Raw genomic sequence first — 23,229 nt, forward strand, 5'->3', positions numbered from 1 at the left:
CTGGACTATGGCATATGTTTGTAATTGCAGCTATTTTCGATAAAGTTGACATAAAATTTTGCAACAACATTCTTCAAAACGCTAAAAGAGTGAGAGAACTTCTACAGAAACACCATGATCTCTCAAATACCAGAACATATAAGCGACGAGGATGGGATTCGAACCCACGCGTGCAGAGCACAATGGATTAGCAGTCCATCACCTTAACCACTCGGCCACCTCGTCACGTATTTTTCTTTTTCTCTGGTAGAGGCTGGACTGTGGCACATATGTGTATATGTATGGTTCTGCAACTATTTTTGGCAAGATGACTTTCAATTTTGCCGTATGATCGACAGAGCAAATGATTGACAAAAATGGGATTCGATGGACTCGGCCACCCCGTCATGTATGTACTCACTTTCCTATTGGGGGCTGGACTACGGCATTTCTGTATATATTGGCTGCTATTTTCGGTAAAGATGACGTTAAATTTTGCAACAACATCCTTCAAAACGATAAGAGCGTGCGAGTAAAACACCTTCCACGGAAGCACCAGGCTCTTTCAAATGCCAAAGTATTTGAACAACAAGGATGGGATTTGATGGACCCTTCCACCTCGTCATGCATGTACTCACTTTCCTGATATGGGCTGGACTATAGAATTTCTGTATGTATTTGCTGCTATTTTCGGTAAAGATGACGTTAAATTTTGCAACAACATCCTTCAAAACGATAAAAGAGTGAGAGTAAAAGAACTTCCACAGAAACACCATGATCTCTCGAATGCCATAGCATTTGAACGACAAGGATGGGATTCGATGGACTTTTCCACCTCATCATGTATGTACTCACTTTCATGATGGGGGCTGGACTATGGCATATTTTTGTATTTGCAGTTATTTTCGATAAGGTTGACATAAAATTTTGCAACAACATCCTTCAAAACGATAAAAGTGTGAGAGAACTTCTACAGAAACATGATGATCTCTCGAATGCCAGAACATATGAGCGACGAGGATGGGATTCAAACCCACGCGTGCAGAGCACAATGGATTAGCAGTCCATCGCCTTAACCACTCGGCCACCTCGTCATGTATTTTCCTTCTTCTCTGGTGGAGGCTGGACTGTGGCACATATTTGTTAATGTATGTTTCTGCAACTATTTTCGGTAAGATGACTTTCAGTTTTGCCGTATGAACGACAGAGCAAATGAACGACAAAAATGGGATTCGATGGACTCGGCCACCCCGTCATGTATGTACTCACTTGCCTGTTGGGGGCTGGACTACGGCATTTCAGTATGTATTTGCTACTATTATCGGTAAAGATGACGTTAAATTTTGCAACAACATCCTTCAAAACGATAAGAGCGTGCGAGTAAAACACCTTCCACGGAAGCACCGGCCTCTTTCAAACGCCAGAGCATTTGAACGACAAGGATGGGATTCGATGGACTTTTCCACCTCGTCATGTATGTACTCACTTTCATGATGGGGGCTGGACTATGGCATATGTTTGTATTTGCAGCTATTTCCGATAAAGTTGACATAAAATTTTGCAACAACATCCTTCAAAACGCTGTAAGAGTGAGAGAATTTCTACAGAAACACCATGATCTCTCAAATACCAGAGCATATGAGCGACGAGGATGGGATTCATACCCACGCGTGCAGAGCACAATGGATTAGCAGTCCATCGCCTCAACCACTCGGCCACCTCGTCACATACTATCCTTCTTCTATGGGGGAGGCCGGACTGTGGCACATATTTGTATATGTATGTTTCTGCAACTATTTTCAGTAAGATGACTTTCAATTTTGCCGTATGAACGACAGAGCAAATGAACGTAAAAATGGGATTCGATGGACTCGGCCACCCCGTCATATATGTACTCACTTTCATGATGGGGGCTGGAAAAGGCATATATGTTTGTATTTTCAGCTATTTTCGATAAAGATGACATCAAATTTTGCAACAACATCCTTTAAAACGCTAAAATAATGAGAATAAACGAAATTCTACAGAAACACCATGATCTCTCGAATGCCGAATCAAATGAGCGACGAGGATGGGTTTCAAACCCACTCATGCAGTGCATAATGGACTAGCAGTCCATCGCGTTAACCACATGGTCAACACGTCATGTATTTTCCTTTTTCTCTAGTGGAGGCCGGACTTTGGCACATAATTGTATATGTATGTTTCAGCAACTATTTTCGGTAAGATGACTTTCAGTTTTGCCGTATGAACGAAAGATCAAATGAACGACAAAAATGGGATTCGATGGACTCGGCCACCCCGTCATGTATGTACTCACTTTCCTGTTGGGGGCTGGACTATAGCATTTCTGTATGTATTTGCTGCTATTTTCGGTAAAGATGACGTTAAATTTTGCAACAACATCCTTCAAAACGATAAGAGCGTGCGAGTAAAACACCTTCCACGGAAGCACCGGCCTCCTTCAAATGCCAGAGCATTTGAACGACAAGGATGAGATTCGATGGACTTTTCCACCTCGTCATGTATGTACTCACTTTCATGATGGGGGCTGGACTATGGCATATGTTTGTAATTGCAGCTATTTTCGATAAAGTTGACATAAAATTTTGCAACAACATCCTTCAAAACGCTGTAAGAGTGAGAGAATTTCTACAGAAACACCATGATCTCTCAAATACCAGAACATATAAGCGACGAGGATGGGATTCGTACCCACGCGTGCAGAGCACAATGGATTAGCAGTCCATCGCCTCAACCACTCGGCCACCTCGTCACGTACTATCCCTCTTCTATGGGGGAGGCCGGACTGTGGCACATATTTGTATATGTATGTTTCTGCAACTATTTTCAGTAAGATGACTTTCAATTTTGCCGTATGAACGACAGAGCAAATGAACGTAAAAATGGGATTCGATGGACTCGGCCACCCCGTCATATATGTACTCACTTTCATGATGGGGGCTGGAAAAGGCATATATGTTTGTATTTTCAGCTATTTTCGATAAAGATGACATCAAATTTTGCATCAACATCCTTTAAAACACTAAAATAATGAGAATAAACAAAATTCTACAGAAACACCATGATCTCTCGAATGCCGAATCAAATGAGCGACGAGGATGGGTTTCAAACCCACTCATGCAGTGCATAATGGACTAGCAGTCCATCGCGTTAACCACATGGTCAACACGTCATGTATTTTCCTTTTTCTCTAGTGGAGGCCGGACTTTGGCACATAATTGTATATGTATGTTTCAGCAACTATTTTCGGTAAGATGACTTTCAGTTTTGCCGTATGAACGAAAGATCAAATGAACGACAAAAATGGGATTCGATGGACTCGGCCACCCCGTCATGTATGTACTCACTTTCCTGTTGGGGGCTGGACTATAGCATTTCTGTATGTATTTGCTGCTATTTTCGGTAAAGATGACGTTAAATTTTGCAACAACATCCTTCAAAACGATAAGAGCGTGCGAGTAAAACACCTTCCACGGAAGCACCGGCCTCTTTCAAACGCCAGAGCATTTGAACGACAAGGATGAGATTCGATGGACTTTTCCACCTCGTCATGTATGTACTCACTTTCATGATGGGGGCTGGACTATGGCATATGTTTGTAATTGCAGCTATTTTCGATAAAGTTGACATAAAATTTTGCAACAACATCCTTCAAAACGCTAAAAGAGTGAGAGAACTTCTACAGAAACACCATGATCTCTCAAATACCAGAACATATAAGCGACGAGGATGGGATTCGAACCCACGCGTGCAGAGCACAATGGATTAGCAGTCCATCACCTTAACCACTCGGCCACCTCGTCACGTATTTTTCTTTTTCTCTGGTAGAGGCTGGACTGTGGCACATATGTGTATATGTATGGTTCTGCAACTATTTTTGGCAAGATGACTTTCAATTTTGCCGTATGATCGACAGAGCAAATGATTGACAAAAATGGGATTCGATGGACTCGGCCACCCCGTCATGTATGTACTCACTTTCCTATTGGGGGCTGGACTACGGCATTTCTGTATATATTGGCTGCTATTTTCGGTAAAGATGACGTTAAATTTTGCAACAACATCCTTCAAAACGATAAGAGCGTGCGAGTAAAACACCTTCCATGGATGCACCAACCTCTTTCAAACGCCAGAGCATTCGAACGACAAGGATGGGATTCGATGGACCCTTCCACCTCGTCATGTATGTATTCACTTTCATGATGGGGGCTGGAATATGACATTTCTGTATGTATTTGCTGCTATTTTCGGTAAAGATGACGTTAAATTTTGCAACAACATCCTTCAAAACGATAAGAGCGTGCGAGTAAAACACCTTCCACGGAAGCACCGGCCTCTTTCAAACGCCAGAGCATTTGAACGACAAGGATGGGATTCGATGGACTTTTCCACCTCATCATGTATGTACTCACTTTCATGATGGGGGCTGGACTATGGCATATGTTTGTATTTGCAGTTATTTTCGATAAGGTTGACATAAAATTTTGGAACAACATCCTTCAAAACGATAAAAGTGTGAGAGAACTTCTACAGAAACATGATGATCTCTCGAATGCCAGAACATATGAGCGACGAGGATGGGATTCGAACCCACGCGTGCAGAGCACAATGGATTAGCAGTCCATCACCTTAACCACTCGGTCACCTCGTCACGTCCTTTCCTTCTTCTCTTTGGAGGCCGGACTGTGGCACATATTTGTTAATGTATGTTTCTGCAACTATTTTCGGTAAGATGACTTTCAGTTTTGCTGTATGATCGACAGAGCAAATGAACGACAAAAATAGGATTCGATGGAATCGGCCACCCCGTCATGTATGTACTCACTTTCCTGTTGGGGGCTGGACTACGGCATTTCTGTATGTATTTGCTGCTATTTTCGGTAAAGATGACGTTAAATTTTCAACAACATCCTTCAAAACGATAAGAGCGTGCGAGTAAAACACCTTCCACAGAAGCACCGGCCTCTTTCAAACGCCAGAGCTTTTGAACGCCAAGGATGGTATTCGATGGACTCTTCCACCTCGTCATGTATGTACTCAATTTCATGATGGGGGCTGGACTATGGCATATATGTTTGTATTTGCAGCTCTTTTTTTATAAAGATGACATAAAATTTTGCAACAACATCCTTCAAACCGCTAAGAGAGTGATAGTAAAACAACTTCTACAGAAACACCATTCTATCAAATGCCAGAACATGTTAGCAACGAGTATGGGATTCAGACACACGTGTGCAAAGCACAATGGACTAGCAGTCCATCGCCTTAACCACTCTGCCAACTCATCTCGTATACACCTTTTTCTCTGGTGGAGGCCGGACTGTGGCACATATTTGTAAATGTATGTTTGTGCAACTATTTTCGGTAAGATGACTTTCAGTTTTGATTCGATGGACTTGGCCACTTCATAATAAAATTTTGCAACAACATCCTTCAAAACGCTAAGAGAGTGAGAGTAAAACAAGTTCCACAGAAGCACCAGGCTCTCTCGAATGCCATGACATATTAGCGACGAGGATGGGATTTAAAGAGCACAATGGATTAGCAATGCCAGCTGCTGAAGGATTGTCCATCAATATTTCACAAATGTTGAAGATGAGAGCCAATTGGAGCGATTCGGTCCAACATTGTAGCCAATCACGTTGCAGCATCTCAACATTTGCAGCCAATCACGGACCGTAATTCTCAACATTTTCAACATTTGACCAATCAGAGTCATGGCAATGGTAAAGCTGGGGAAGGAACCGTTCCAAGATTCACCGCTAGGTGTGCAGTCAAACAGGTTAGTCAGATGTCAATCAATTTTCCGAACTGAGCCGAAGGTACACGAAGGAATAACAGGGTCATCTGGAGGCGGGTCAGAGGTCAAAAAAGTTCCTTGACCTTTAGTGATTTTCGACAAACAGCATCATTCGACAGAGCACAGCATCGTTTTGTTTAAAGTTCAGGATTTTTTTTCTGATAGTGATTTCTTAAAAAAGATAAGAAAATCTACATAATTGCACGTATTAATGTTTTAGTGTGTTGTATTTCAAATTTGGATACTTTAATCTAAGTTTAATTTATAGGAGAAAAAATGTCTGAAAAATTCCACAAAGCCATGTCAGACGCTGACTGGATTTCACGTCTGAAAAAGTTTGCCAGCACAGGAGTTTGGCCATCAGATGAGGGCAACAGGAACAGGCCAGCTCCTCAATAAAAAAAGTGGCTTGAGATTTATCAAAGGGTGTGTATTTCGTTTACATGATATAACGTTTGTTGAAATTTGCTTAACTTGTTAGGCTTCAGTACATTCAGTACAGTATCTGTGTAAAACATGTCATACTTGTTTTTAAATAATAATGTGTTTTAAAATGCATGTATTTTGAGATTTACGTCGAATAATTTACTATAGTTTGACCGTTTATGAGAGAGATTTGAAAAGGTGGGGGAATGGATTATGAATGTACAATACAGCATGTGGTTTTAAAGCCTGAAATGTTCCTGTCCAGTTCCTCTTATTTTTTTTTCTTATAGAGGTAAAGTTGGTGTTATATTTGGATATTCAGACATTCTCCTTAATAATATCATTTCAGAAAAAAATTCTTTGCAAATTCTAAATAGGAAAATCATATTAGCAGACAATGATTAATGATTATCAAAGTACAGCATTGTTCACAGTGAATTAGATAAGTGTTGATATTGTTTTCAAATCATACTTGCATGCTAATTCCGATCGAATATTCAAAGTAATATGGTAAACAATATAGAGACTTCTAAATGAACGAATGTGCGAATATAAAACCAACTTTACCTCTATCTTTTTCTTTTTTGGAGATACAAACTGTACAATTACATATTAGATAAATATTACACACATTCTAGAAACATAGTTAAATTAATTTACAGAGCTATTTTGTGCTTTATTAAAGGAGTCATTGAGTTAAAATTATTTATTCTATTTTTGCCCATTGCAGTCTCGTGGACAGAGGACCTTGCACTCAAAAAAATGATATGTTGGCTTTAATTAACTTTTTTATGTCAACAGGTTCCACGTAACCGAGTTAAGTTACCTTAAAGAAAGAATATTCATTTGAGTGAACTTAAGCTAGTTACATAAAGGTAAGGTAATGTTGTTTAGTTCAATCAACACAACATTTATAATTAACTTTTTAAATTTAAATTTTAAATTTATTTACACTGCGAAAAAAATCCTTTAAATTTACTGAAAAATACCGGCAGTGGTTGCCAGGAATTTTCTGTAAAAATACGGAAGTTTTATATAACTGTTTTAATTTACAGAAAATAACAATATATTATCAACTGATACAATGCTTAGTTCCCAAAAACCTAGTTTAGCTCACAAAAACGTAGTCATTCAATGCACTAATGTGTTCATGTATGTATAATTAGCAAACAGATTTTCCCTGTATTTGTAACTACACAGTTACTTTTAAACAAAAGAAGATGCAGCACAACATCAGCTATCCTTAGTTTATATTGGACTTGCACACAGATGCTACTATCCTCCACAACGGTGCACCATAATAGTTCAATTTATTTTATTTCACTTGTTGGTTTCTAAATTTATTCAACATTTTATTTAATTTGTTAATTTTTGTATTTTTTTCTGTTAATATTTCACATTGAATTTTTTAGATTTTTTATGCCATGTTCATTACTGTTTTGTTGACCATTGTTAAATAAATATTGCATTTATAAATGACTGGTCCATGACTTTTAAGTCCACTTTGTTTCAGTTTCTGTTTGTCTTTAACATTTTATTTACATTGTTTATTTATATTGTTAATACTGTATTATTAATAACTAATTTATTATTTTTACATTTTCTACTCTATTTTCATTACTGTTCTGTTGACAATTGTTAGATAAATAATGCATTTATAAATAACTGACTACTCCCTGACTTTTAATTCTATACACTGTAGCTCTATGACATTTCTATAGATCATTTGTACATTAAAATACAGAACAATAATAACCATAACCATAAGAGTGTGTGTGAGAGAGAGTTTATGTGCATGTGTGTGACATATGCGTGCGTGCCTGTGTGTGTGCATGTGTGAAAGAGAGAGCGCGTGTGTGTGTGAAAGAGAGAGCATGTGTGTGTGTGTGTTTTCCAGAGATGGGTTGTGGCTGGAAGGGCATCTGCTGTGTAAAAACTTGCTGGATAAGTTGGCGGTTCATCTCGCTGTGGCAACCTCGGACTCTTGGTCCTCCATAATCATCACACTGAAGACTAATCTTGCGTACAATTCAGGCTTAAATGTGAATAAATTATATTTTAAACATTTAATAAAATAACAGTTATTTAAAAATACAATAACATTTTAGTGAGCAGAATAAGCTTATTATAAAGTATTCCAAACTTTTTACTGTGGCTGTATATTATAGTTATTACTACTATTTGTTGTGCAACATTTTTTTTTTTTTCACATGGTTGGAAGCCTTTGTTGAATCCACCTGTTTCTGATGTTTGCTGGGGAGCGATTCTGAATGTCTGGCAACTGTGCAGAGCTAAAAAAAAAAAAAAAAAGATCACTGTATTAAGTAGCTTGAGGGGACATGTGGTACATTGTCCAGTGGCTCCCAGTGCTTCAGCATCTCTGTACATGTTGTAGGTGGAGCTGGTGGTACTGCTGGTGCTGGTTGTGGCCAAATCATAGTGGGAACTATAGTGAAAGTTCAGTGGCATCTGAGGTAACAGGTGGATATTCTATTGATGGAGCAGGTGGAAGGAGTGGCTTTGGTGCTGGTTCAGATTCCTCGTCATCTCATCAAAATTCAACGGAAACTTGTTCAAATAGATTATAATCGCATTTGACTTTTTTTTTCACTTGAAATGACAATCTTTTTGCTAAATTAAAATAATTCAACCCATTCTTTAAACAGGGTTTTGCTTGTCACCCTAAAAGAGTTTTACACAATTATTAATGTTATTCCTAAAAACATCACGGTATTGATCAGAGGTTTTCTTTCACACTATTCTGTAATGTTCGCTCTTCCATCTTTATTTTTAGAGATACAAAATGTAATAATAAGTTTTAAATGAATATTCTTATTTAAAGGCTTCATCCTAATCAGCTCAGACCTCGTTTATTTTAAAAGAATTTAATTCACAGAAATTAGAAAAATAAGAACAAGTTGCATTTCTTTTTTAATTCTCCCCAAAATTAAAGAACTTCAGTTAAAATGATTAATAATGTGTATCCATCAAAAGAATTCCTAAAATTAATATTTGATACTGAGAAGAACTTGCCAATTTTGTGAAAGTCATATTGAAAACACTGAGCATACTTTCTTCAACTGCATATACTCATGTACATGACTTATAATACATAATGTCACGCGCAGAATTCCACAGATTTTCTGCAGATTTTTAGCCCATCATTAATTCTATTTAATTTGAGTAAATGTGTGTAAATATATATTTATTCACTTTTTAAATTAATAACAGTAATATTATTGACTAATATGAAAATGTTTATCTGATTTATGTACAAAGCAGTTTGTACAGTAATATTTTCTGTCTTTTAGTAGAAATATTATACGAGAGACTTGCTTTGTTTACCAGATAAAGTAAATCTAATTGGATTTGCATTTTAAACATTAAATAAAAGTTTAAAAGATATTATTCTTTGTTTTTTACATATTTAGGATTTAGTTATGATACTCCCAAAATATTTCGGCAGAAATTAACAGATTTTTATCAAAATTCTTTGCAGAAATAGCAAAAAACGTCGACAGATTCTGTCTGGCCCTACTCATGACTCATAATACACAATGCATAATACAGAATGTCTCATGTCAATATCCATGTAAACCCTTTTTACAATAAACAAGTTAAATTTGGTGTAACTAAAACAAATTGTACACAGCATTACCTGGTTAACAACCTTTTATGCTTTGCAAAACATTCTTCATTTGTAAATGCAGGTTTTTGGACCTTCTCTTAAAGTGTGACTTTGAGATTATTAGACTCATGAAAGGCCTAATAAAAGTATCCTCTTTCAATTTTTATTTTGCTCACCTATAATTGCTGGTTAGTTATATATATGCAGACAGCATACAATATAATCTATCAGTCCACGTGAGCAGTACAATATGTATTGCATATTAATAATAATTGGAATTTACAGATAGCTGAAGTCCTTCAGTAGTCTGTTGAGTACTGGAATTAACATGTAAGCTAACAAATCACTCATATTCTCGTTCACAATAGAGACACTGGGTTTCCCATACACCGATTTATTTGTAGTAATCTGGGAGTTTTCACATGAACATTTCTTTAAGGGAAACTAGTTGTCTACAGAAAGTTTAATTGTCTTCATGAAGAAAACTTGTTTATTTTTTTTTAAATCAGTCCATCAAAATAAAAGTGTAGTGTTTTGAAACCAAAGTCTTCATTTGTTACCCACAACACATCAAGATTTGATCAAGTCAAAATCTCATAATCTGACACAAATCTGATCTGTTGTAAATGGCGAATGGCATTGTGTAGTCTGATCAGGGCTTTATGGAGTCTGCATCAGTCTCTTACTGTCATTGCAAGTTCACACCGGCCGAGTTTATGTGGACTTTCATTCACCAACAAGTTTTGTGACACTGCAGACAAAAGCCCAAAATTGGAGGCAAATCGGTGTTTGTTCAAGGGAGTGAAAATCAAACAATGTGAATAATCAAAAACACAATCTAAGGGTGTAGGACAGTTTTCTCTGCATCTCCCCAAACATTTTCTCCTCCCTAATCTTTCTAATTCTCTTTTCAGAGCCGACCATTTGATTGCAGTGTGCAATGTGCACAAATTTGGTTCTCAGTTCATTATAACTTAAAACACATATAGAGTTATTTTGCTTTCTTGCAAAGAAGAAGTAGAAACTCTCACAACCTGGCACATCTTCACCCCTCTTCAGTTATTGAGTTTAAATCTTCAGGTTCAAAGGGTTTCATTCTAGTAACTTGAGATGTATTCAAGAGTTCACACTTGTCCCGAGATGCTATCCCATGCTATCCCGGGTGAGAGCCTTAAGCTCTGCTTGACAAGGCCTCATTTTTTCTCTCCATTGTGAAGCTTCATGTGATTGATGAGGCTTCTTTTATGTTTAAAGACCTTTCCACACTCACTGCATCGAAAACGCTCGCCTGAGTGAATCTTCATGTGTTGCTTAATGGAGTCTTTGCATGTGAGACTCTTTCCACACTGATCACATGTGGACACTATGGTTCCAGTGTGACCATTCGTGTGATTCATGAGCCTAGCTTTGGTTGTGAAGCTCTTTCCACAATGAGCACAAGCAAACGGCTTCTCTCCGGTGTGACTTATCATGTGGTGTTTGAGTGAGCCTTTATGTGGAAACCTTTTACCACACTCTGTGCATGTGTAAGGTTTCTCTCCAGTGTGAATCCTCATGTGGATGGTAAAGTTTTGTTTTTGAGAAAAACCTTTCCCACACTGTGTGCAAATAAAGCTTCTCTCTCCAGTGTGTGTTCTCATGTGGGCTTCAAGATTGCCATTTTGCCTACAACTCTTTCCACACAGAGGGCAAGAGTACAGCCTCTCTCCAGTGTGAATTCTCATGTGCACTTTTAAAGGGCCATGAAACCCCCTTGTTTCAGCAGGGTGTTTTCACACCTCTTCTTTGGAAAAAGTCAGAAAAGTGGGGGTGTCCAGCTCTGTTTAGGGGGGAGTGTCGGAGGAACTAAAGTGGGAGGGTGTGGGAGTGTCTATTTGGGCACGCGCGAGTTTCAGTCAAAATACACAGGAGAAAGGGATGGTGTTTAACCTACATGGACATCTGTAACGTTAGTCGAATTATTTGCCAAATTATTAAATGTTGGACTTTAACTGCAGTTTGGCTCTTTCATTCAGGGAATTCATTCATGCCTCTCGCGACAAATGAGATATTTGATTCGAAGATCTGCTCTAAGCGTGTATTTTTCATGCAATGTTTGATACCGCACGGCGAATGACAGAAAAAAAACTCCGCATTTCCCGGAAACTTAGATGCACTCGGCAGGTAGCGTCCGAAAGCCGCGTGTGTTATTCTGGTCACAAAATGTGGTGCTAACATGTTTGCACTCAATGCAATAGTTAACTTATTTGATACGAACAAACTGAATATACAAAGAGCACTGGTCGCTCACTTACCAAATCTGTAGAGACAGGACAATCACCAGCAACTAGAGCCGCGTCTTTATGAAGAGAAGACTACATCCGGAATCCGGATTTCAGCGTTTGCAGATGAGAACAGCTCTCAGGTAAACAATAATCCCCCTTAGACACGTAAATTATTGTTGTCGAGCGTCGCGTACACTGTAATCCACACGTGATCCAGATGAGCTCTCACAGAGAGAAAATGAAAACGAAACTTAATGGCAGCAAACTGTAAAAGCAACACTTCACGCTTGTTTTGCCAACACAACGTGGCGTCTCTGTGGTGTAAAGACGGTGACACTAATGAATATTAATGAAGTTGCACAATAGAGCGCGCTGATTGGTTTGAACCAAGCCTTACTCATGCATTAATGCATCACACTGTAAGACGTAATAAGGCACACTCTGGCACAGACGCCCAGTCTGCACGCTGGAATACAACGCTATTATGTCATGACCGTGACGCAGCTTCAAAAATTCGTTTCAAACAGGAAGTACGAATTTGCTTGAAATAACGCAAAAACAACCAATTTACACTTTTTAGTGAAATATAGGTGTCCTAATAGTGTTTTTAGCAGTGTGGGACACATATATGACTGTCAACAGCTCAAAAAATGTGTTTTGGTGTTTCGTGACCCTTTAAGTTTCCTGTATTATAGAAGCTTTTTTTCACACTGTTTGCAGGTGTAAGGTTTCTCCCTAGTGTGGTCAAGGTTTGGCTTTTGACTGAAACTCTTTCTACTCTGTTTACAGCTGAAATTACACCTAGACTTGGATTTCCGAGGTTTTCCGTGTGATGAAGTCTTTTTAGTGAGTGTGGGTTTTTCATCAGTCGTTATTTCTTGTTGTTTCTCTTCCATTTCATTCTTTTGATGTGTCTCTTCTGTCAGGACTATCAGGTCTTCAAAAAAGAACAAAAAAGTGAACTTTAGTATGAAGGCTCAAAGTGGCAAGCATGAAATGTTTACCCTAAATATTAAAATGAGCTTACCATTTACTCTCCATCATGTGGTTTTAAACATTTCCTGTCTTCTGGAACACAAAGTAAGCCAGCATTTTTATCACAATATCTTATTTTGTCCTCAACAGAATCAAGAAACTCATTAAGGTTTAAAACCACACAATGGAAAGTAAATGGTGAGGCTATTTTCACTTCTGTGTCAGAAAGTCATACCAACACTGACTCACATAATCAACACATCTCTTGACTCTGGTTTATTCCCCACTGTATTACTACTGTAATTGTGAATCTTTACTGTTCCTGTTTCAACAGGGTGCTCTTGCTAAACGGAGCAATGGCAGAGAAAGACTTCCAGTGCAAACTTTGTTAAGATGCTGCAATCTAATCGTGGGAAAGACACTTGCTCCTGAGCAGATTCGAGCTTGGGGATGTGTTGCTGTCACACCAACAAGTCTGCCGTGAGTTTCAAAGCACACATTATACTGACTAGTTGCCAACTTAAATGTACTCTCTCATTTCCAGCATTCACTGAGACTCACACACACACTCAAGCAGTTTGGCCATGTTTAAAACCACATCTGGCAGCTGTGGGATTCGAACCCACGGCTCCAAAGAGACTGGAGCCTAAATCCAGCGCTTTAGACCACTACGAGCAGAAGCGTGCAGTATCATTTTGCAAGTCTGTTTGCTCAAGCAGAGAGGTCATTCTCAAGCATCCTAAAAGGACTGCCTGGCAGCGGTGGGTATCGAACCCACGCCCCCGAAGAGACTGGAGCCTTAATCCAGCACCTTAGACCACTCAGCCACGCTACCTTGCCAAGCTGCTTTCCCTGAGCAGTTTTCCCACCAACTTGTTTCAAGTAGCGCAACAGCTCTGGGAAATCAGTTGAATTTGGCCATGCATTACTGGAGCTCCTCCACAAAGAAAGAGAGCTGCTTAATACCAGCTTAGGAAGCACTCCCACCTTCCTGTCAACCACAGTTCTGTCTCTATTAGAGCACACCTCAAGGCATTTGAAGTCTACTCCAAACAGCAGCCAGCTGCGATGCATTTAAGCACCTGATTACAAGGTAACTGTTATTTCACAAAAGAGTGAGTTACTGATTCCATCACAGCAGACCCCACATTGTTGTTATTATATTCAAATCCAGTTATAGAGTATTACTACTCTAATTGTGAATCTTTACTGTTCCTGTTTCAATAAGGTGCTCTTGCTAAAAGGAGCAATGGCAGAGAGAGACTTCAAAATGCTGCAATCTAATCGTGGGAAAGACACTTGCTCCTGAGCAGATTCGAGCTTGGGGATGTGTTGCTGTCACACCAACGAGTCTGCCGTGAGTTTCAAAGAACACATTATACTGACTAGTTGCCAACTTAAATGTACTCTCATTTCCAGCGTTCACTGAGAACGCGCACACACTCAAGCAGTTTGTGTTTAAAACCACATCTGGCAGCGGTGGGATTCGAACCCACGCCTCCGAAGAGACTGGAGCTTAAATCCAGCGCCTTAGACCCCCTCGGCCACACTACCCTAGATGTATCCATGCAGTGGTCCCTTTTCTGCCCTTTTTTACGGAAGCAGAACAGCAGAGAAGACGCAGAGCTTCCTAGTGAAGCCCTTAAACTTTGACCAAGGAGTCTACGTTTGGATGTGAGCTGAAGCGTACAGTATCACTTTGCAAGTCTGTTTGCTCAAGCAGAGAGGTCATTCTCAAGCATCCTAAAAGGACTGTCTGGCAGCGGATCGGATTCAAACCCACACCCACAAAGAGACTGGAGCCTAAATCCAGCGCTTTAGAGCCCTTGGCTACGCTATCCCAGATGACTCCATGCAGTGGTCCGTTTTCTGCCCAATTTTACGGAAGCAGAGAGGACGCCGAGCTTCCTAGTGAAGCCCTTCAACTTTGGCCAAGGAGTCTACGTTTGGATGTGAGTGGAAGCATGCAGAGTTACTTTGCAAGTCTGTTTGCTCAAGCAGAGAGGTCATTCTCAAGCATCCTAAAAGGACTGCCTGGCAGCGATGGGATTCAAACCCACGCCCCCGAAGAGACTGGAGCCTTAATCCAGCGCCTTAGACCGCTTGGCCACGCTACCTTGCCACTCCCACCTTCCTGTCACACAGTTCTGTCTCTATTTGAGCACACCTCAAGGCATTTGAAATCTACTCCATACGGCAGCCAGCTGTGATACATTTAAGCACCTGATTACAAGGTAACTGTTAATGTTTTAGTGTGTTGTATTTCAAATTTGAATACTTAAATTCAAAACCTTTTATTTATAGGAGAAAAAATGTCTGAAAAATCTCATAAAGCTATGTCAGACGCTGACTGGATTTCACGTCTGAAAAAGTTTGCTAGCACAGGAGTTTGGCCATCAAATGAGGGCAACAGGCCAGCTCCTCGACAAAGAAAGTGGCATGAGATTTATCAAAGGGTGTGTATTTCGTTTACATGATATAATGTTTGTTGAAATTTGCTTAACAGAGTTACGTTAACTTGTTAGGCTTCAGTACATTCAGTACAGTATCTGTGTAAAATATGTCATACTTGTTTTTAAATATTAAAGTGTTTTAAATTTCATGTATTTTGAGATTTACGTTGAATAATTTAGTAAGTTTGACCGTTTATGAGAGAGATCTGAAAAGGTGGGGGAATGAATTATGAGTGTACAGTACACAGCATGTGGTTTTAAGGCCTGAAATGTTCCTGTCCAGTTCCTCTTATTCTTCTTTTCGTTTTTAGAGATACAAACTGTACAATTACGTAATAAATAAATATTGCACACTCTAAAAACAGTGATAAATTAATTTACAGAGCTATTGTGTGATTCATTAAGGGAGTCATTGAGTTAAAATTCTTGTTTAGTTATAAAAGTTTTTTGTATTGTATAAAATTATTTAATATATCTTTCATGATTTTTTCAGATTGAGAAATGCCCATTGCAATCTCGTGGGCAGAGGACTTTGCTTGGAGGTGTGCTGAAATGCACATGTGGTTTTCACACTCAAAAGGTACATTTTTGAATCAATATGTGTTTATTTTTATTTACTAGAATGGCTGTCCTTTTTCATGATTATATGTATTTTTGTGATTATTTTTAGCAGAGTACTGCTTCTGCTGCTCCTGCACAAATGGTGCAACAACCTGCCCCTACTGTACCTGCTCAGGAGGTGATGGAGACGAGACAACTCGAGGCCCAGCCCCAGCCCCCGTCTACTCCACCAGTGGCATCAAAAATTTCACCGCAATTGTCAATGGTACATTTTTTTAAAAATCAAAAGAAATGACAATTTCAGTGTTTCAAGTGTTCAAGGTGTTCAAAGTTCAGTTCAAAGTTCAAACATAGGAGAGAAAAGAACAAAAAGCAATAAAAAAGTTGAGGTGTTGCTAGAGACCTGCTTAAAATAAATTGAGTAAATTAGTTTAAATTAGGTGGTAGTTTCTAATTGCTTGAAATGTAAGGTAATATACACTAATGTTCAAAAAAATTATTATTGTTAAAATATAAAAGCTTAATATTAATCATATATAACAAGAATTCTATTGTTTGATTTGCTCATAAATTAAATCGATTTTATTTGATTTGAATTGTTTGAATAAATTATTCTTTATTTATTTAATTTGCCTATATTATTATTTCACATTATTCCAGTTTTTACTAAATATTAGATCAAATAAATGTAGCCTTGATAAACATATTTAAAACATTAAAAAAATACATTGAGCAGATCGCAAACCTTTGAACAGTAGTGTACATTTTGCCATTGTGAACACAGTGTTTTTAATTAAATGCTTTTTGTCTTGCCCTTTTTGATTACTGTTTTTTTTGACCATTGTTAAATAAATATTGCATTAATAAATGTCCTTGACTTTTAAGTCCACTTTGTGTCGGTTTCTGTTTGTATTTAACATTTTATTAACATTGTTTATTTATATTGTTAATACTGTATTATTAATAACTAATTTATTATTTTTACATTTTCTACTCTATATTCATTACTGTTCTGTTGACAATTGTTAGTTAAATAATGCATATAACAAAAACTGACTATTTGACTTTTAATTCCATATACACTATGCACACTATATACACACACACACACACACACACACATATATATATATATATATATATATATATATATATATATATATATATATATATATGTATATATATGTATATATGTGTGTGTGTTCACTATATAATCTATGACATTTCTATAGATCATTTGTACATTAAAATACAAAACAATAATAACCATAAGCATAATGCTACAACAACTACTAAATAATGACACATTCAAGTTGGTATGCTTAATTTTTCATGAAAGAATGTCAAAAAACACAATAATAAAGTGCTTAGGCATATTTTATTTACCTTGGAGCATTACACATTCAAACAGTTAGTTTATTGAGTAATAGTAAACCAATAACAATAAAGCGTCTTTAGCTGGATTCGAACCCCGGTCTTGGTGAGCACCTGCAATAGAAATCAATGTAACTCAAATTGCGTTGTTTTAACACAGAACAGCTTCACTATGCGTGACGTAAAGCAGGTGCAGGGAAGGCGTATCTGGGAAGCTTAGAATTCACCCTTTCTTTTCTTCATTTTTTCCCCCTCTTCTTCCCTTTTTCTCTTTCTTTCTTCCCACCTTTCTTCCCTTCTTGCCCTTCTTTGTTGGACGATTGTTCCCCAGCTTGAACACAGCGCTTTAGACCGCTCTGCCATCCTGACATGCTTGACTGGTCTGAGCTGTCTCCTAGAAGCCAGACCGCAGCACCGTGACATGGAAGCTGGTGTTTCACAGTTTGCCCAGGTCCAGCAGTCTGCCTCGTTGACGCAGTAGGCAGCGCGTCAGTCTCATAATCTGAAGGTCGTGAGATCGAGCCTCACATGGGGCAGCGTGCTAACTTTTGGCACATGGAAGCGCTTAGATGACTGGGTGGCATTTTTTATCCCCTTCCGTGTGGATCATGCTTCCCCAGGGCGAAAAAAGCTACAGCTCCTCTGGAGGCCTGGCGGCGTGAAGTTCCAAGAACATTTCCTAAGTCTGAAGCAATGATGCCTCCATTCCTATCACGTTGTCGCTTAACGTTCGGCGTGGATCTGTCAAATGTCATGAATTAACGTTGTGCGAGGATTTGACGAAAAGTCCTGCGAATCCCATTGCCTTAAAAATCAATGGCATCCCAGAACATTCCACTACATGGCATTCCAAGACAGTTCTTTTGATCCCCTTTCGGTTTACTTGCATTAAAGCCTTCGTCCATTGTTTTTTTTTTCATAAGCATCTTCGAGTTTTTGTGGACAATACCTTGATCGGAAACGCCTTAAAACCTACAGTCTAAAGTGCCCATTAAGTCTGCCAGGGACACTGCTACGGTGCATGAACTTTGGCTAAAAGAGATTGATGCTGTGCTTTGTCGGTGTTACTGTATCACTCGGACATGGCGCCAGAGTTAAAGAAGTGAGCCTGAACGCGTAGGCAAAAATTTGGTTTGTCAAATGTGGTATTTGAACCCACGCCTCCAGGAGAGACTGCGTCCTGAATGCAGCGTCTAAGCCCACTCGGCCAACCTTACATGCTTAACTGGTCCGAGCTGTCTCCTAGGAGCCACAAAGCACAAAGGCAAAGAACAATATGTGTCAGCATTGGTGGTTCAGTGGTGGAATTCTCGCCTGCCATGCTGGAGACCCGGGTCCGATTCCCGGCCAATGCAATTCCTGTTTTGTGTTGCTACTCTTTCAGCTCTGGGTAACAGCCGTGCAGAAATCACACCCAACTAGGACAGCAGTATGCGCATATCAGCATTGGTGGTTCACTGGTAGAATTCTCACCTGCCACGCGGGAGACCCGGGTCCGATTCCTGGCAAATACAAATCCTCTTTTGTGTTGCTACTCTTCCAGCTCTGTGTAACAGCCTTGCAGCAATCACACCCCACTAGGACAGTAGTATGTGCATATCAGCATTGGTGGTTCAGTGGTAGCATTCTTGCCTCCCACGCGGGAGACCCGGGTCCGATTCCCAGCCAATGCAATTCCTCTTTTGTGTTGCTACTCTTCCAGCGCTGGGTAACAGCCTTGCAGCAATCACACTCCACTAGGACAGATCTATTTGCATATCAGCACTGGTGGTTCAGTGGTAGAATTCTCGCCTGCCACGCGGGAGACCCGGATTCGATTACCGTTCAATGCAATTCCTGTTTTGTGTTGCTAATCTTCCAGCTCTGGGTAACAGCCTTGCAGCAATCACACCCCACTAGGACAGCAGTGTGAGCATATCAGCATTGGTGGTTCAGTGGTAGAATTCTTGCCTGCCACGTGGGAGACCCGGGTCCGATTCACGGCTAACACAGTGCCTTTTTTGTGTTGCTTCTCTTCCAGCTCTGGGTAACAGCTTTGCAGCAATCACACCCTACTAGGAGAGCAGTGTGAACATATCAGCATTGGTGGTTCAGTGGTAGAATTCTTGCCTGCCACGCGGTAGACCTGGGTCCGATTCTCGGCCAATGCAATTTCTTTTTTGTGTTGCAACTCTTCCAGCTCCGGGTAACAGCCTTGCAGCAATCACAACCCACTAGGACAGCAGCATGAGCATATTAGCATTGGTGACTCAGTGGTAGAAGTCTCGCCTCCCACGCGGGAGACCCAGGTCCGATTCCTGGCCAATGCAATTCCTGTTTTGTGTTGCTAATCTTCCAGCTCTGGGTAACAGCCTTGCAGTAATCACACCCCACTAGGACAGCAGTATGTTGATATCAGCATTGGTGGTTCAGTGGTAGAATTCTTGCTTGCCACGCAGGAGACCCGGGTCCGATTCCTGGCCAATGAAAACCCTGTTTTGTGTTGCTACTCTTCCAGCTCTGGGTAACAGCCTTGCAGCAATCACACCCCACTAGGACAGCAATATGAGCATATCAGCATTGGTGGTTCTCTGGTAGAATTCTCGCCTGCCTTGTGGGAGGCCCTGGTCCGGTTCCTGGAAAAAGGGAAACCCTGTTTTGTGTTGCTACTCTTCCAGCTCTGGGTAACAGCCTTGCAGCAATCACACCCCACTAGGACAGCAGTACAAGCATATCAGCATTGGTGGTTTACTGGTAGAATTCTCGCCTGCCACGTGGGAGACCCTGGTCTGTTCCTGGCCAATGCAAACCCTGTTTTTCTGTTGCTACTCTTCCAGCTCTGGGTAACATCCTTGCAGCAATCACACCCCACTAGGACAGAAGTATGAGCATATCAGCATTGGTGGTTCAGTGGTAGAATTCTCGCCCCCCACGCGGGAGACCCGGGTCCGATTCCTGGCCAAAGCAATTCCTGCTTTGTGTTGCTAATCTTCCAGCTCTGGGTAACAGGGTTGCAGCAGTCACACCCCACTAGGGCAGCAATATCAGCATTGGTGGTTCACTGGTAGAATTCTCGCCTGCCACGTGGGAGACCCTGGTCTGGTTCCTGGCCAATGCAAACCCTGTTTTTCTGTTGCTACTCTTCCAGCTCTGGGTAACAGCCTTGCAGCAATCACACCCCACTAGGAGAGCAGTATGAGCATATCAGCATTGGTGGTTCACTGGTAGAATTCTCGCCTGCCACGCGGGAGACCCGGCTCTGATTCCTGACCAATGCAATTCCTGTTTTGTGTTGCTACTCTTCCAGCTCTGGGTAACAGCCTTGCAGCAATCACACCCCACTAGGATAGTTTTATAAGCATATCAGCATTGGTGGTTCAGTGGTAAAATTCTCGCCTCCCACGCGGGAGACCCGGATTCGATTACCGGCCAATGCAATTCGTCTTTTGTGTTGCTACTCTTCCAGCTCTGGGTAACAGCCTTGCAGCAATCACACCCCACTAGGAAAGAAGTGTGAGCATATCAGCATTGGTGGTTCAGTGGTAGAATTCTCGCCTCCCTCGCAGGAGACCCAGGTCCGATTCCCGGCCAATGCAAATCCTGTTTTAGGTTGCTACTCTTCCAGCTCTGGGTAACAGCCTTGCAGCAATCACACCCCACTAGGACAGCAGTATGAGCATATCAGCATTGATAGTTTAGTGGTAGAATTCTCGCCTCCCACACAGGAGACCTGGGTCCGATTCCCGGTCAACGCAGTTCCCTTTTTGTGTTGCTTCTCTTCCAGCTCTGGGTTACAGCCTTGCAGCAATCACACCCCACTAGGACAGATTTACGAGCATATCAGTTTTGGTGGTTCAGTGGTAGAATTCTCACCTCCCACATGGGAGACCTGGGTCCGATTCCCGGCCAATGCAATTCCTGTTTTGTTTAGTTAATCTTCCAGCTCCGGGTAACAGCCTTGCAGCAATCACACCTCACTAGGACAGATTTTGAGCATATCAGCATTGGTGGTTCAATGGTAGAATTCTCGCCTGCCACGCGGGAGACCCGGGTCCGATTCCCGGCCAATGCAAATCTTGTTTTGTGTTGCTACTCTTTCAGTTCTGGGTAACAGCCTTGCAGCAATCACACCCCACTAGGACAGTTGTATAAGCATATCAGCATTGGTGGTTCAGTGGTAGAATTCTCACCTCCCACGCGGAAGTCCTGTGTCCAATTCCCGGCCAATGCAAATCCTCTTTTGTGTTGCTACTCTTCCAGCTCTGGGTAACAGCCTTGCAGCAATCACACCCTACTAGGAGAGCAGTATGAGCATATCAGTGTTGGTGGTTCAGTGGTAGATTTCTCGCCTCCCACACGGGAGACCTGGGTCCGATTCCCGGCCAATGCAATTCCTGTTATGTGTGGTTAATCTTCCAGCTCCGGGTAACAGCCTTGCAGCAATCACACCCTACTAGGACAGATGTTTGAGCATATCAGCATTGGTGGTTCAGTGGTAGACTTCTTGCCTGCCACGTGGTAGACCTGGGTCCGATTCCCGGCCAATTTAATTTCATTTTTGTGTTGCTACTCTTCCAGCTCTGGGTAACAGCCTTGCAGCAATCACAACCCACTAGGACAGCAGCATGAGCATATCAGCATTAATGGTTCAGTGGTAGAAATCTCGCCTCCCACGCGGGTGACCCGGGTCCGATTCCTGGCCAATGCAATTTCTGTTTTATGTTGCTACTCTTCCAGCTCTGGGTAACAGCCTTGCAGCAATTACACCCTACTAGGACAGCAGTATGAGCATATCAGCATTGGTGATTTAGTGGTCGAATTCACGCCTCCCACACAGGAGACCTGGATCCGATTCCCGGCCAACGCAGTTCCCTTTTTGTGTTGCTTCTCTTCCAGCTCTGGGTAACAGCCTTGCAGCAATCACACCCCACTAGGAGAGCAGTATGAGCATATCAGCATTGGTGGTTCAGTGGTAGAATTCTCGCCTCCCACGCGGGAGACCCGGGTCCGATTCCCGGCCAATGCAAATCCTCTTTTGTGTTGCTACTCTTCCAGCTCTGGGTAACAGCCTTGCAGCAATCACACCCCACTAGGAGAGCAGTATGAGCATATCAGCATTGGTGGTTCACTGGTAGAATTCTCGCCTGCCACGCGGGAGACCCGGCTCCGATTCCTGGCCAATGCAATTCCTGTTTTGTGTTGCTACTCTTCCAGCTCTGGGTAACAGCCTTGCAGCAATCACACCCCACTAGGACAGTTGTATAAGCATATCAGCATTGGTGGTTCAGTGGTAAAATTTTCGCCTCCCACGTGGGAGACCCGGATTCGATTACCGGCCAATGCAATTCGTCTTTTGTGTTGCTACTCTTCCAGCTCTGGGTAACAGCCTTGCAGCAATCACACCCCACTAGGACAGCAGTATGAGCATATCAGCATTGATGGTTTAGTGGTAGAATTCTCGCCTCCCACACAGGAGACCTGGGTCCGATTCCCGGTCAACGCAGTTCCCTTTTTGTGTTGCTTCTCTTCCAGCTCTGGGTTACAGCCTTGCAGCAATCACACCCCACTAGGACAGATTTACAAGCATATCAGTTTTGGTGGTTCAGTGGTAGAATTCTCACCTCCCACATGGGAGACCTGGGTCCGATTCCCGGCCAATGCAATTCCTGTTTTGTTTAGTTAATCTTCCAGCTCGGGTAACAGCCTTGCAGCAATCACACCTCACTAGGACAGCTGTTTGAGCATATCAGCATTGCTGGTTCAGTG

At 41.1% G+C, this 23,229-nt stretch overlaps 10 non-coding genes across 10 annotated transcripts; 4 read left to right on the forward strand and 6 right to left on the reverse strand.

The window, feature by feature from the left end:
• Positions 1 to 143: 143 nt before the first annotated feature.
• On the reverse strand, positions 144 to 225 carry trnas-gcu (transfer RNA serine (anticodon GCU)). The gene has a single exon. It is a non-coding gene; the product is annotated as a tRNA-Ser (tRNA).
• A 766-nt stretch (positions 226 to 991) lies between these two features.
• On the reverse strand, positions 992 to 1,073 carry trnas-gcu (transfer RNA serine (anticodon GCU)). Its single transcript has one exon. It is a non-coding gene; the product is annotated as a tRNA-Ser (tRNA).
• Positions 1,074 to 3,724: 2,651 nt separating this feature from the next.
• On the reverse strand, positions 3,725 to 3,806 carry trnas-gcu (transfer RNA serine (anticodon GCU)). Its single transcript has one exon. It is a non-coding gene; the product is annotated as a tRNA-Ser (tRNA).
• Positions 3,807 to 4,572: 766 nt separating this feature from the next.
• Positions 4,573 to 4,654, reverse strand: trnas-gcu (transfer RNA serine (anticodon GCU)). Its single transcript has one exon. It is a non-coding gene; the product is annotated as a tRNA-Ser (tRNA).
• Positions 4,655 to 13,849: 9,195 nt separating this feature from the next.
• On the reverse strand, positions 13,850 to 13,931 carry trnal-aag (transfer RNA leucine (anticodon AAG)). Its single transcript has one exon. It is a non-coding gene; the product is annotated as a tRNA-Leu (tRNA).
• A 636-nt stretch (positions 13,932 to 14,567) lies between these two features.
• trnal-uaa (transfer RNA leucine (anticodon UAA)) lies at positions 14,568 to 14,650 on the reverse strand. Its single transcript has one exon. It is a non-coding gene; the product is annotated as a tRNA-Leu (tRNA).
• A 6,179-nt stretch (positions 14,651 to 20,829) lies between these two features.
• Positions 20,830 to 20,900, forward strand: trnag-ccc (transfer RNA glycine (anticodon CCC)). The gene has a single exon. It is a non-coding gene; the product is annotated as a tRNA-Gly (tRNA).
• A 564-nt stretch (positions 20,901 to 21,464) lies between these two features.
• On the forward strand, positions 21,465 to 21,535 carry trnag-gcc (transfer RNA glycine (anticodon GCC)). Its single transcript has one exon. It is a non-coding gene; the product is annotated as a tRNA-Gly (tRNA).
• An 883-nt stretch (positions 21,536 to 22,418) lies between these two features.
• trnag-ccc (transfer RNA glycine (anticodon CCC)) lies at positions 22,419 to 22,489 on the forward strand. The gene has a single exon. It is a non-coding gene; the product is annotated as a tRNA-Gly (tRNA).
• Positions 22,490 to 22,736: 247 nt separating this feature from the next.
• trnag-ccc (transfer RNA glycine (anticodon CCC)) lies at positions 22,737 to 22,807 on the forward strand. The gene has a single exon. It is a non-coding gene; the product is annotated as a tRNA-Gly (tRNA).
• The last annotated feature ends 422 nt before the right edge of the window (positions 22,808 to 23,229 follow it).

This window comes from Danio rerio, chromosome 4, assembly GCF_052040795.2.
Source record: "Danio rerio strain M-AB ecotype USA chromosome 4, GRCz13ab, whole genome shotgun sequence".
In the NCBI taxonomy this organism is placed as follows: Eukaryota; Metazoa; Chordata; class Actinopteri; order Cypriniformes; family Danionidae; genus Danio; species Danio rerio.